This window comes from Anopheles maculipalpis, chromosome 2RL, assembly GCF_943734695.1.
Source record: "Anopheles maculipalpis chromosome 2RL, idAnoMacuDA_375_x, whole genome shotgun sequence".
In the NCBI taxonomy this organism is placed as follows: Eukaryota; Metazoa; Arthropoda; class Insecta; order Diptera; family Culicidae; genus Anopheles; species Anopheles maculipalpis.
In genome coordinates, this window is record NC_064871.1 from 77,354,258 (window position 1) to 77,369,094 (window position 14,837).

Sequence of the window (14,837 nt, forward strand, 5' to 3'; positions counted from 1 at the left end):
GTGGCTTAAATCATTCACAAGCTATGTGGGAGTAAAGTTTGGCTTTTATAAAAATAGCATAAACCTATTGAAATCCTTAATGGGCATAGCAAAAACTTATCCAAATTCAAATAAACCAAACAATAATTCTGCTATGAAAAACCATTGACATAACAGGTCCAAATAGTCGTTAGTGGCTTCTAGTTTTGGATGCAAGCAACGAAATTTTGATCGAAAGCATTTAATTCAATCCGCCTGATATACGATTGCTTTTCAGTCTCATGTGCACAATCGATCACACGGCAAGAAAAGAGAGAGCACCATCTTCATAACACCGGTCTTAAACCGGTCGAGATTGAACCAAAAGTCTAAGGAGATAGCAGTACCATCCGTAAAAGACTTGAGAAGGCCAAACACCTACAAAATTTGTTCTTGAAAATGCGAAAAACGCCTAAATGTATGCAAAGCGCCGAATATATCGCCAAGGATGCAGAGTATATTTTAGGTTTAATAAAAAATGATTGAATTAATTAGTATCAAATGTAGCTTAAACTTCAATATAAAATCCTTTTTCTTCACGAGCTCCACAAATTTTAATTTAATTTTTTTTAAGGATGCTACAAATCATCCTCGATCTGCCAACGGTTGAACAATACGGCCGATAAATTTCCCATTTCCGGCCCTTGCAACACATTTCTTGCGACACTTTGTCCCGAGAATAGACGATCAGCACGGTTAAGAAATATTCAAACGTTTTGGTGGGCAAGTCTTAATGTCCTTAAACTTATTTTTATCGAACGATTTTGACCACACTGATAAAGCACAGCCCACAGTTCTGCACACATACCTTATACGGGAGGGCCTTCTATAGTCTTTGGCCGCCTCATTTATTGTATATTATTATTATTATTGTTTATTGATCGTTCACCGTTAACAGCTTAACGAAGCAGGAGGATTACAGTTTTACAAGACTTTTAAATTAAAACAAATGTCATGTACAGATAATTAGTTCGTAGTAAGACGGATGCGTAACAGATTTTTAAACGTGGAAAGAGGCATATTAAAGTCAAACATGTTCGAATGCGTATTGAATCGGCGTATCATGGATTTTACGGGAGCATTATCTCCATACTCCGTTCGCGAGCGCGTAACAAATAACATTAGGTGATGTCTGGCGGATAGTCTGGGGACATTAAATCTAAGTTTTACTTATAAATAGGGTTCGTCGATAGTTCCTAAAAGAAGTCCTGCTATGAATGTGGCTTGATGCCAATACCGCCGATGTTCCAGAGACTCGAGGCCTAGCAGTTGACAACGCTCAGTGTATGATGGGAGGGAGGAGCTATCAGCTCATCCTAACTTACGGATCGCGAAACGTGTGAACTTTCTTTGGACAGCCTCAAATCCGTTTATCCATTCGTTAGTGTATGGACAGCACACAGGTGAACAGTATTCCAGGAGCGATCTAACCAGCGAGCAATACAGAGTTTTTAAACATAGGGAGTCGTCAAAGTCACGAGTCAGTTTCAATATTAATCCTAGAGTTCTATTGGCGCGGTTGATAGTGTTGTCGTAATGAGGTCCGAGGAACAATTTTTGGTCAAGTAAAACACCTAGGTCGCGCATTTGTGCAGTTCTTGAAACGCATACACCTTTTATATAATAATCATAATTAACCATTGATTTCGCACGCGTAAATGACAAAAAGAAACACTTTTCGGTACATAGAGACAAACAGTTGAGGATGCACCAGTTGTTGAGCACCGAGACAGCTTGCTGTAGATTAGCACAATCTTTGGTCGATTTTATGGGCATAAACAGTTTGGCATCGTCAGCGTATTTGCTATACGCTATAGCAGTTGTCAGGTAGAAGAGAGCATACGTCGTTTATGTATAAAATAAACAGCAATGGATTTCACACGATACGTTCGATTACGAAGTTCAGCCAAGCTAGGATTGATTTTGAGAAGCCCCGCGTTTGGAGTTTATTCATTAGTATATCGTGCGATATGCTATCGAAGGCGGCTCTCAGATCGGTGTATATGCAAGCGACTTGAAAACCCTGGTCCATGCGGTTCACACATACAGTGACAAATCGTACTAAATTTGTAGAGGTGGAACGTTTAGGCATGAAACCGTGCTGTTCCTTCTTCAAGTAGCCTAGAGACGCATTAAGGATACATTCATTGGCGGTTATTTCCATTACTTTGACACTCGCGCACATTGATGTGATGCCTCTGTAGCTGGAACCTGCTTCCTATCGCCCTTTTTTTACAGAGGAATCATCCATGACGTCTTCCAAATGGCCAGGATCTCACCTTTGTCCATCGATAAATTGAATATCCTGACGAGAAGGGGACATAACGAAGCCGACGATTATCAGGCTATATATGTCTCTTAAAATGACGTTCAAACTTGCAATATACGCATTGAAAAATAAATTGCATATTTCATGGCGCGCTGATCGATGATGCATCATCGTTCTCGCTGCAACTGTGTGCTCATACTCTTTTAAATCGTGGAGAAATTTTGTAAATGTTGTCGGTGACATACAAAAAAAAGATTAAACAATCCAACTAATAGCATTAAAAAAACATAAAAAAATGAACCAAAAATCAATCTTTACGCATTTATTTGCACCGCACTTAATCCGCGTTGCACTTAATAACATCTAAAATTGCGATCCATTGCACTCCAATCAAATAATAACAATTTACGTTTCCGATTCAACGCTTTCCTGTACCTTAATAAACTTAATTTTAACTGCATCGGTTCGTACGTGCACACTGCCACCGGCCAGCTGCTCTTCTGCGCTCCGTTCAAGCTGAATGTAAAGCGTAAACGAGGCAGCACCAAACGCACCAACAATCAGCACACATTTGACCAGAAACCAGCTCCACTGTTCGCTTGTCATATGGTTCGTCGCCGAAAGGCGCGGCAACTTGACGATAATGTCCAGTTCGCTGTTTTTCGATTTCTGCTCTGCCTGTTCCGTGTTGGGCTGTAAAAACGGTCTTTGACACTGTCTGATCCTGCCTATGTAACGTTGATATATGTCACATCGGCAGATGAGCTTCCCACTGGCATCGGTACGACTGTAGCTGGGCGTTTGCTGTGCTGGATTGGGCATGGATAGTTGCTGCATGATCTGCGCATTTTGTTCGGGTGTGTTGCGCTTGTTCACAAACAACCAGTACGCATTCTCCCGAAGCTCTCCCCGATACACGTGCTTGAAGCAGTAGAGCAGGAGTAGATAGTGATAACCGTCGCCTAGCAGCTGACAGGGTCGCGTTTGACCTACGTTGCAAGCTATGGCCTTTTTGTGGTTCATGTGATCAAGTACTATCATGTAACACTCTTGTGGTGATTGATAGTACATCACATACTTCACGACCGTGTGCTCACAGCGAAAGCTTAGCTGTATGGTACGTTTGTAATTTGTGGGCATCGTGTCGTTGTAATTTCGATAGTGTCTTCTAGCTCCACATCGCAACGAAAGCTCGAGACAGCGTGGTTGAATGCCCGGAGTGATGAACATCGTATGCCGTTGGGTGTACATCTCTTTCAGTGGTTGAAATCTTATCGAGATTAGATAATCCGTCTCGAACGCTCCACTCGATGATCGGTTGACTAGCGGCAGATCTCTATCACAGAACGGAGTGCAGTTGAGAGGTACTTTGACACAGTTTCCTATCCCACCGTCCTCTAGCGCTTGGAGACAAATGAACCACATCAGAAGTAGTAGCCAATATAATAACCGTCTCAGCCGCATCGTTGGGGGTGATGCTTGAAACTGATTGTTTCTTCGATTGCCAAAGGTCACCCGAACCATTCTATGGTGAACATTAACGGAAATATGAGTCCTTCTCGTTAGTAATGGCGATTGAATAAATTATGAACCATTCTACGCGTTGGATTCGTTTATTCACTTAACATTACACAAAACAGCAGAAGTGTGTGACTAAGCTTAAACTTGTTCGTACATTAACGAGACATTTCTAATGCCCCATGAGGATTAAGTTGGTTGCACAACTGTCAGGCCTAAGCTCAATTTGGGAGGAACATTGGACCGTCAGCGCTATTAGAGAGCTTAGAACATCGGCATTTGTTATCTCCAACTAGTAGGAAAAATATAATAATATAAAAATGTTAAGTTTAAGTCGCTTATAGCAATTCCTCCACATATCTTCGGAAATGTAAATAGACAGCACAGAACACTACACCAACGTTAGCCGCCACAAATAGCCACAACATCATAAACAACTGCATCTCCAAGGTCGGTGCCCAATCCGTCAGCACAACCCGGTCCGTTTTATCTCTCGTTATCGGTTGTGCCGTGCCCTCCTTACCCGTAATCGGTACATTAAACCGCGAGTTGCATTGCTTGTATGCTCGTATGTAACGCTCGAACAGATCACATCTGCAGGATCTCCGTTCACTCGTACTGTAGCTTTCTTTGTACGCCTTCATGAGGTCCTCCGGCAGCGACAGTTGCCGCATAAGCTTCCTGTTTTGCTGCGGAGTGTTACGCTTGTTTACAAACAACCAGTAAGCAATTCTATTAATTTTTTTTCGCATCACTTCTTTCACACATTGCGAAAGCAGTAGATACCGATGTCCGTCTCCCTGTACTTGACATTTTCGAAAGTTTAGGGTCTTGCACTTTGTCATCGGTTTCCACAAATGATGCGTCATGTGCTGTAGACTCGCTTCGTAACATTGGTACTGTTCGTCGAAGTGCGCTTCATAGGATACGACAAAATGATTGCAGCGAATGTTTAACAGAAGCACGCGCGTTTTGTTGGACGCATCCTTGCGGTGAGGTGCTGCACACTGTACCGAAAGCTGGAAACAATGGTGCTGAACGCCGGGAATCGTAAACATCGAGTGTTCTCTCACATTCAACGGTTGATGCAGTATCGAGGATAAATACTCCGTCTCAAAGGCTCCACTAGGGGTACGATTGACCATGGGTAAGTTTTCATCACAGAACCACTTGCAGTTGTCTTTATCGATGTTACAGCTTAGTAAGCTGTCAAACCACTGAGTAAATGCGTTCGACACACAGCACACTAGTACCAGGAGCGGTGCAATGCTTATCGGTTGCATGGTGAATGAGAGCTTTGTTTGAAAAAGAGGTATTTGTTGCTGCGACGAAGCACTGAGCATAAGGATGTAAGCTCGAAACATTATTGCATTAATTATGAGGTTTAATGGAAGCAGCGTACTCCAGAAAATGTTTCATTCATCTCAAAAACAGCAGATAGTTAAGTGATTGTTATCGACAAGGCAGCTTACTGGAAGTAGTGCTTCTACTTTTCAATTAGCCAAAAAATAAACTGTTTTTGGGATTGAATAAAATACATCCAAATCAATGTGCCATTCAATCGATTGGATTCTACTATGAAAGCTACGTCATGACGAGCAAAGACGTCATTTTGCTGCTTATGACGTAGCTCTCATTGATACTCAGATACTCGCCCATAATCCTTCTTATGACAGCCATATAATTAGAGCTTTTAAAACACGCTTCAATGTCACGTATTAAAAAGTGCTCACGTCACACATTGTTGCAATGACGTGAAAGCTAATTCATATTACCGTTTTGTTATTTTTAAGCTCAAATTATACAGACAGGCGGACAGTGCAGAGATGAGGCTGTGTTCTTTAAAAGTAATAAATTTATTACTAAAGACGAGGCACTTTGTAAGTCTTTTTTAGGAACTTAAGGCCGTATTCATCCTTTAAAACTATTTCTTTTACTTAAATAAACTGAAATTAAGTATAGATTACATAAATCTTGTTACCCGAAGATTAATTTTAAACAAAGTTCATGTTTTTGCCTACATTTAGGCGTTTATAATTCCAATTGAATTATGTTCTTCTGTAGTGATCAACCTTAATTTTGGACGACCGGTATACTGACATGGCTTTAGCAATAATTTGTTAAAAACTATTGGGAGGTACAGATCGTAAAAATTTGCTAGACTATTTTGATGACTAATGCTGTTTCTGTCTGCTTAATATTAAGGAATGTCACGGATGAATTAGGACGAATATTGAGACATAGTTATCTTTTTCTAGGTCTCCGTTCGCACAACAACTTCAAAAGGTCATAATATTTTGAGGAAGTATTTTCTGGATACCTCGACCTAATTTTTCTCATAGCTGAAAGGGGAGTCCTGTCGTGGATCGATCCGAATGGGGTTCGATTTGCTGTTTCAACAGGCGTACTGCAACACCAAAGGAAAAATTAATAGCTTGTGAAGTTATATTAGCCGTGTATGCTACATTCAGGACCTAAGAGTAGCACTCGACGTGAAACTGCTTTTTGACGACCATATCTTGAGCTTGCTCAGCTCAGCTTATTGGTCCCATGGATTAATAAAAAGATTATCCGTGAAGTTCTCTGACTCGTCCGCCCAATACTCGAGTATGTCAGTATTGTATGAAACCCTTCAGGGATTGCCTTTACGGCCCGGTTTGTGTGTGTGTGTGTGTGTGTGTGTGTGTGTGTGTGTGTGTGTGTGTGTAATTTTAGAGCTAACATCACTGGAACCAAGACTGAAACAGTCACCGACGTCGTCTCTCGCTCCTCTATACGTTCCCACACGTTCCTTTCGTCCTTGTCCACCTCTAACGATTCCTGTACTCCGCACATTATTTACTTCTATTGACTCACACCTGGCTTATTTCCGGCATTTCGATTATTTCACTGGCCATTTTAATGTTGGCTCTGTACTTCTTCCGTTCGCATCTATCGTCCGCTATTGATCTCGAAATACTTCCTCTTATCCTTTTTTTGTTTTCTTAATTTTTCGTTATTTCTGTCTTCAGATAAACCTCCTCTTCTATCTGCTTCCTTTTCGTCTTGGCCTTTAAAGTATTCTGGCTACTATTTTTCACTATTGTTTTTAGGATTAGTTTTATATTGATAATATTACAATCCAGCCTTAATTAATGATCGTTATAATCAATAAGGCTAATATTAGCAGCTTGTTAGCGTAAAACATTTTGTGAATCTCACAATCATCAGTGAATCAGGACGCCTAAATGTCTGCAATTATATAAACATTTTAATTTTTCTTGATGGGACAATTCCGCTGGTAATCCAAAATAGGAAACATATTATATCCTAACATTCAACCATTTTAACAACGATTGCATAACTTCAGGAGTTGTAGCTCGAAGGAACAAATATTTAGGATGAAATAATCAATAGGACATTTTGGAGCAGCGAACGTTTCCCTTTTCACCTTTGTGTACATAATAAATGTGCAACCATACGTTACCGAACACAAGTTTATTTCACCCCTAAAACACTTAAATAAATCACTGTAACAACAAATAATTACAAACCATACAGCAGCGAAAAGACGAAAATCTCAGCTAAAAATAGTCCACCATAAACCAACCAAAATCATTGTCCGCCCAGGTCAAACGCTTTCAATCACGCGAAAACAATGTTGCCACCGAAGTTTAGCTTTGAAGTCCAAGGAAAACACATTCGCAATCGCATAAATAACCACCGTTCAAAACGCTTCCCATTCGACATTACACTAAATACACAAGTGCTTGAAGGTGTTGCTTAAGCTGTCGGAAAATTATCACCGCCAACCCATCACTCAGCAAACGGATATGAAGAGTAATGTGAAATTTTCTATCACACCCGAACAACGGAACAAAAATCCATTTGTGAGAAAAATGTCCAAAAACTGACCTTTTTCTTCTGTCGTCTTTTTATTTCGTCGTCTCCCAAACTTCCAATCGACATTCCAGGAGGATTCGCTTAGGCCACGTGCTGTTCAAGTTTCAAGCGTTTCGGAAAGGGGGGGGGGGGGGGGGGGAGGTGTAAACATAAAAGACGAATAGCGCACATTGACCGTTTCCACATGGTTGGAAAATTTCGTACATAGTTTGTTGTTCGTGCCGTCCGCGTGCCAATCACTTCATCGACAAGCACGACCCCGTAACCCTTTACCAAAACCATCAAAAACGTCTCCAAAACCTGCTCTTCTTCTGCACTTGCACACTCAAGATCGAACCCACCAAACCAAATTCACCAAAGGAGGGGTTTTCGGCAAAACAATAAACAATTGCTCGCTCGTAGCCGCGCTCGCGTCGCGTCGATAAGACAATGTGTCGGAAAATTCAATGTACCCAATGCCGGGGCACATTTCTCTTCATTTGCGTCATTTATCTTGCAACCAGAGCGGTGGCCGGCACCGTTTTTAGTTGGTGAAACTTGCTTCCAGTTGACAGATTGAACGGCTTCGACAACGGCAGACCGATCAACTGTCGCTAAAGTGATGCCGCACGTTTCATTCCCGCTCCCGCTGGGATCAATTTTAATTACCATTTCACGTTTTTATTACCACTTTTTACAGCGCAAAAGGGCGCGCACGTTAAGAACCATAAGGATCGGACGCTTTTTACGACAGCCCAAAACAACAAAATGAGGTAGAAAAAAGCACAACGGGCAAGGGGAGGAAAGTTGTGTCCGGAGTGTTTTGTTCGTTTGATCAATTCACTTCCGGTTTGATTGTTTTCCTTCGCTCCCCTTTTCATTCCTACTCTTCCGGTTTGTTCGGCTAGAGTAAGTGAGTGAGTGGAAGTTGTTGCTGTCGTTCGCATCAAAACCGTGACCCGTGTGCGTGGTGGAAAAGGTCATTTTTCTTGGGCAGCTATTTCGCATGATTTCGTCCTTAGCAGCCAGCCTCCTGGTTGGCTATAATCTTGCTCCAGTGTCGCATTCGTGTCGCTAACTTTATGACTTTCACTTAAAGTGTCACTTCCGGTAGTTGATGATGGAAAGGGTGTTGAGAGGAGGAATGGCTAGAGTCTAGAACATGGAGCTTTTGTTGAGAAATACAATTTAAGGAATGTTTTTGTTTCGACCATTGTTTGTTGTTGTTGTGTTACACTCTTTTGGATGTATAAAAGCTTTTGGTCTATTTTTGAAAATAATATTTTCATCAATTTTAGTTAAATTATTTTAAAAATCTCCTTTTCTAAATATATCCAATTCCATGTTATCTTATCATAAACTTAAAAAACGATTTTGGCAGGAAAATTAAACCTTAGTCCACGCGAGGGTGAAAATCTATTTAGAAAGAGCTCATGAAACCCAACTATACTAAAGATCCGCTTCCGGTAGTCGGACACCATCTTCTAACGGTCAGTACCAGCGTTTTTATGGTCAGCAACATCACGTCTTACCCACCAATAGCTCACCAAGACCGCTTCCGGAAACTAGTGCTAGTTCAGTTTATGTTGATGGTGTTCGCTTGAATGCGAGTGTTTCAATAGCGCTTTAAAAGCTTTGAAAGAGGGGTTTTTGTATTAAAAATCCTTTCAGTGTCCGTTTTAGGATGTGCAAGGTATTAAGAATTGTAAGAGCCATTTCCAATTCCCTACGGGACATTTATGGTGATTGAACATCTTAGTAAATGTGACTCTAGGGACGAAAAAGTAAGATCAATGGCTCGAAATGAGTACAAACACATCCTTTTTCTTTTTTGGTTCATAGTAAAATGTACTCTAAATATGATAAGGAGCAAATGAAGCAAAAACTCCAGAAAGATCATTCCTCTGCACTTTACTCCTAGCGTTTCTCACTCTACTAAGGATTAAAGTCGCACGGTAAATTTTCATGGAATTCAAACACCATTTTCGCACCGAACTAGAGACACCAAACACCTACCGTCTTTTACCCGTGGCAGGAATGTTTTCACTGTGTTCATTAATTTTGGACTATACACACTGGCACAATCACACACACACCCACGCAGCAAAGACGGTGCAAAGGACGACACTGACGCACAGCATGGGAATTTAATAACAACTCCGGCCAGGACTCACTCGGACCAGTCGTAAGCTTCCCGGTGAATATTAAACAAACGGGCACAAAAGGTATAAACGGTTTTCTCCACCGACAACGGTATTAGGGTCATTGATGAAGCTGTTAAACATAAGTACGCCATCGTGCCAGATGCTGGAGCAAGATGGCAAGATTCGCTATGGAAATGTTATGCAGTGTTTAATAAAAAAGTTTAAGAATGATTTTATCGCTTTACTTATGCTCCAATAGGGAAGAATGAAATGAGAATGAAGGTATTGTGTATTTAAAGGCAAATACTTTTTAAAAGAAAAAGTGATGCTTAAAGAAAAGGGAACCAGGGAAGATTGGTTTTCGTTTTCACAAGAGCAAATTTTATCAACAAATATTTAACACTTCATTCTGTATCATAAATTTAGCTAGCCGATGGATTGATTAACCCTCTTGGTATTGTTCAGCGATCGATTGATGAACCAGGGAGCAGTATAACGTTTTAGTGCAAAAGGGATCACGGAATTCCTGAGTTATGTTTTCAACCTAGCAATTGATTGCACTCTTGACATGATCGAGCTGTTCCTCGAAAGACAGACTCGTATCAATAAACACGTTTAGAACTTTGACACAATTTTCAAAGAACTCACGAGGATCTGCCCATTTAGTTCATAGCAGAGGAGAGTAGGAGCTCATAATCAGCTAAAGGTGATGATAACGCATTGATCAGTGCATACAGTGCGGGGGGGGTAAGAGAAATAGATGTTCCTCTGGCGTACGAATTTGGTGGATATCTTTTGCTTCATCTGCATATAACGGAAAGTTGCCATCAGGAAGTTAGTTTATATGTAGCGACAAACAGCCCGAGATAAATGTCCTAAGTAACCCCACAACAAGTACTGAAAGTTCTGGAGATGTATGAGCTCAACCTTATTGCATAAGAACGATCAACGTGATACGATCACGACCATGTCACCTACATGGTTTCTTAATGCTAGCCTATCGAGCTTAGCAAGTAGAACGGCATTGAGGCACTCTATTGAAGGCTCCCCTCGCTTCCATCGAAACAAAAAAAAAAAAACTCCTCGCTATCAGTGTCCAATGGTTTGTTCGATCTTTTGGTCACAAAACCGTGTTAATAAATGCTGATGTAGCTGCGAGCTTAGTAGAGGCAATTTTAGCCCTTCTGAGGCTAAAGAAAAGCGGAAATGGCATTGGGAATAGAGTCATTAAGGAGTCTAAAATTCTACACACTACATACCAAGGGACATAGGTAACATCAGTTTTGGTAAAGGGGGAGGGGGGGGTGGATGGGTAAATGGTTAATGAAGATCTGCCTCTGGGACTAATGAGGCTAATAGAGTCTCGTGATGCAGAAGCTCAACCACCTTAGCAGAAGCACACAATGAAGCTATGACACGATAGTTTGAAACTATTTTTGATCATTTTTGCAGCCCTTCGTGTAGGTAGGTGATAAGCAAGATACTTTCCAGGAGGCTGGAATAATACCTGTGTGTAGAGATGCGCTGAAGATTTTTGCCATATGAGGAGCCATAGACGTACCGCACTGCTTGAGGATTCTCGTAGGAAACACCATCGGGGCCCGAGCTGAATGATGGTTTAAAGCGGCCTGTTCCATGTGCAACTGACGTGGCGTACAAAGTGTAACGGCGAGCGCGTTACTAAGTAAGCGCTTGACGCTGAAACAGGTAGCGAATCGTGCCAGGGAAGTCAGATGATGACTCCGTGACTAAATTTATTGAAAACTCTTGTGGAGCTGGTCAGATACAACATCAATTGTGACAGAAAAACTGCGACTTATTTTAGTTGCCTCACAAAAAATGTTTCAGGGATACGGCCAGGCCATATAACTCGACTGTTGTATTATACATGCATGTTATATAGGTCTGGCGACGATCTGCATATTTCGGTCATATCCGCGAGCATAGCAACACAGAGAGAAATATTTAAGGGAGCGTTACGAAGCGTTACATTTTCACGTTTCTTTGTGGTTACCTGATTCCGCTTATCAAAAGGATGGAAATACGATGGCAAAAATGACTCAACTTCTCGGAATGTTATTTTACTATAATATTTCATTTTCATTTCAATTTAATATATTGAAAAGTAACAAATTTATTACGATTTTCTCCCGCATCAAATCATCTGTTCAATCGTAATAACTCGACTCTGCGTTATTCTTTTCAATAGTTTTCTGTAATAAACTAAAGAGCCCAAGAAAAAGCCTACAGAAGTTCAGATAGTAATAAACCTCTTTTCCACTGGAAATGTTTTAAATTTAAGTAATCAAAAAGACACAGCACAGCGTGTAAACGATCGGATTTCATTTTAAGTACCGCCTACCCATCCTGATGACACAGTTGGTTCGTTAGCAATAAACATTAATGCATCATTTTCACTCTCCTGTCTCCCCGCCAGCACGTCCTGTGCCAATTTTTTAAATATTTACCTTTTTTTTTTGTTTTTGTTAGGTGAGTGAAACTCACCGAATTGGGACGGTGAAATACGAGCGTGTTGTTATGCGAGAAAAGGGCATAATTAAAATACGATTAACTTTCCCGTCCCTTTTGGGCATACACATGTATTTAAACGTATGAAAAATTTCACAATAAAAGTTGTTAATTATCATATTGATGGTATACTACACTGGTTCGGAAAAAATTACGGCAGAAAAGCTTTAAAATATTTTCATTAAATGTGGTTGGAAGAACAAAAATTTATACAATTTGTCAAGCGATGGGGACGTCAAAAATACACCTACGACCATCAATATGCATAGAATTGCTCGATAAGGTTGCTGCCCTGTTCCACAGCTCTGTGTATATGTTTTTATTCCCATTTTATTCCCACCGCCACAGTTCAGGTCATTGTACCGCATATGAATTGCTACACTGATAATAAAACTAATTTCATATTTTCGACTACAGTTGTACGATGTTGTAATCTTGAAGCGCTGAAGCGCATGGCAGAAAATGCCCATCGATAAACCCCAAACTCACCCATTCTCATTCAGTAACGGAATCGTTCGTTACACTTTCTCATTTCCAATTGGCCACCAATTTCTAATCAACAGCTAATTTCGGAGCAGATTCGTCGGAGAGGGAAAGCTTCCCCACATCAACGGCAATAAAACGAAAATCAGCGCAATTAAGTTGCTGGCGGGGTGTGAAAAAGCGCATCATGTTAATGACGGTACGCATCATAAATCATAACATTCCTGTATTTCCTGCCACCCTGTGGACCGCTTGTCAGTCATGCCGGACACATGGTGTTGGAGAGTGTTTTATGGTCATAACGAAGTGAATACTTTTATTGCCCGGCGATACGATTGTGAAGCTTTTGCGGTTTCTTTCTGCGTGATGAAAGTGTTTTTTTGGGATACACGTACGAAACATTAGGTTGTATTGCTTGAGCTAACAAAATCATTGCGAAGATTGTTGTGGCAAATCATTTATTAGTGTCCTGATAAATGTACATTTTCCTTGATGAGTTGATAGTAGCAATCAAGACGATAAATTACGAAAAGTGTTGAAGATCATAAACCAACACTAAAGTGTTACTAAATCTTGTGGCTTATTATAATTTATCATTTCGAAATAATATCATGAACTGCTTTTATAGCCAGACTCCGTTTGATGCTTTTTAAAAATGAACGAATATTATACAAACGTTATTTTTTAATATCTTATTCTTTTCAGGAATAAATCTGCAATATTTTCATGTATAACTTCCTCAACTACGGGCTACATGTTCAACTTCCATTTTTTTTATTAATCTAACTCGTGTTTGCAAGCTAAAGCCACTTAAAAAAAAAACAATCCCTGTGCAAAGAAAGTATGCAAAAGCCCCAAATACGAACACTCCGCTCTCCACTAACTGTCAGCAGTAACTACAGACAGTGACGTCGTACATTAAAGTAATTGCTTTCCCGTTCAAAACGTTCCCCGAATCAGGATGAAACACAACGGATTCGACAAAAAATACCTCTACTAGCGCAAATGAATGAAAATGGCAAGATTCATGTTCTCGTCCCACTCCCGTCAGCTTCTTTTCCCTTGCCCAAGCCTGTTTCGTGGATGCAGCTGGATCAGTCTTCCATTAAACCAAAGCAAACAACCAAGTGAATGATTAAAACCCGTTCATCTCTTATCGCTCGCCGACAAGTTCAGACGTGTAAGCGATATGTTTGGTTTTATCAATGGCGGCTCCGTTTGATGAGTGATGATGGAAACGATAGCAAAGATGTTCGTTGGATGGGTTTCGTTGCGAGAGTGTAGAAGCAGAAAATGATCTGCCTTAAAAGCGTGCTTGCTTTCCTTGAGCGGTGATATTAATTTTGTCATTACTTGCCCGGCTACTAACTTTGATTGTGGAGAGAAACTTCTTACCTTTGCTGCGAAAATTTGAAGAAAACAAAACGTCACGATCATGATGCTTCTCGTACGAGAAACACGAGCTCACATAATAATGGAGACGCATGGTGCCTCATAGTAAAATTTGGGAAATTGAAGAAGGATTTGAATATTTCGATAAATAAAATGGATTTGAAATTTTGACAAAATTCAATAACAAATTATGGACCATCTTTGCGTTTTCGAATAAGTTTTTAATTAGCTTTTAAATTATACAAATAAAACGTGATTAAACATTGATGGAGGCGCCCAGTCTTTCACACGAATAAGATGGGTAATTTTATTACGAATCATGTTTAAGTACATTTACACTGTGTGGCTTGACGAATTTTAAAGGTTTTCCATCAACACAATTGTGTGTCTTTCAATCGATACCATAAAAAATATGCCCCTCAACCACAAACTTATTCATGCTGTTCCAAATTAATCAAAGCAAATACATTTTCAAATTGAAAAGCATCGCTGAATGTGAATTCATCAAACGCATTTCAATAAAAAAAATTGGTCGTATTAGTCACTTCAATAAATGGATTCAATCGGATGCAATGAAAGCTGTTTAAAATGATCGATTCACAAATGTGACTCATAGTGCCACA

General features: G+C 40.3%; 3 protein-coding genes across 3 annotated transcripts in view; 2 read left to right on the top strand and 1 right to left on the bottom strand.

The window, feature by feature from the left end:
* Window positions 1–14,837, top strand: part of LOC126568615 (uncharacterized) — a 383,782-nt gene that overhangs the window by 150,294 nt on the left and 218,651 nt on the right. The gene's annotated exons all lie outside the window — the stretch shown is intronic.
* The window catches only part of LOC126567514 (UPF0598 protein CG30010), a 134,701-nt gene that overhangs the window by 77,571 nt on the left and 42,293 nt on the right, over window positions 1–14,837 (top strand). The gene's annotated exons all lie outside the window — the stretch shown is intronic.
* The window catches only part of LOC126568415 (apolipoprotein D-like), a 177,361-nt gene continuing 169,351 nt past the window's right edge, over window positions 6,828–14,837 (bottom strand). Inside the window, exon 5 of the mRNA XM_050224886.1 lies at window positions 6,828–6,837. The gene's annotated coding sequence lies outside the window, so the exon portion shown is untranslated. The remainder of the gene's footprint in view (window positions 6,838–14,837) is intronic.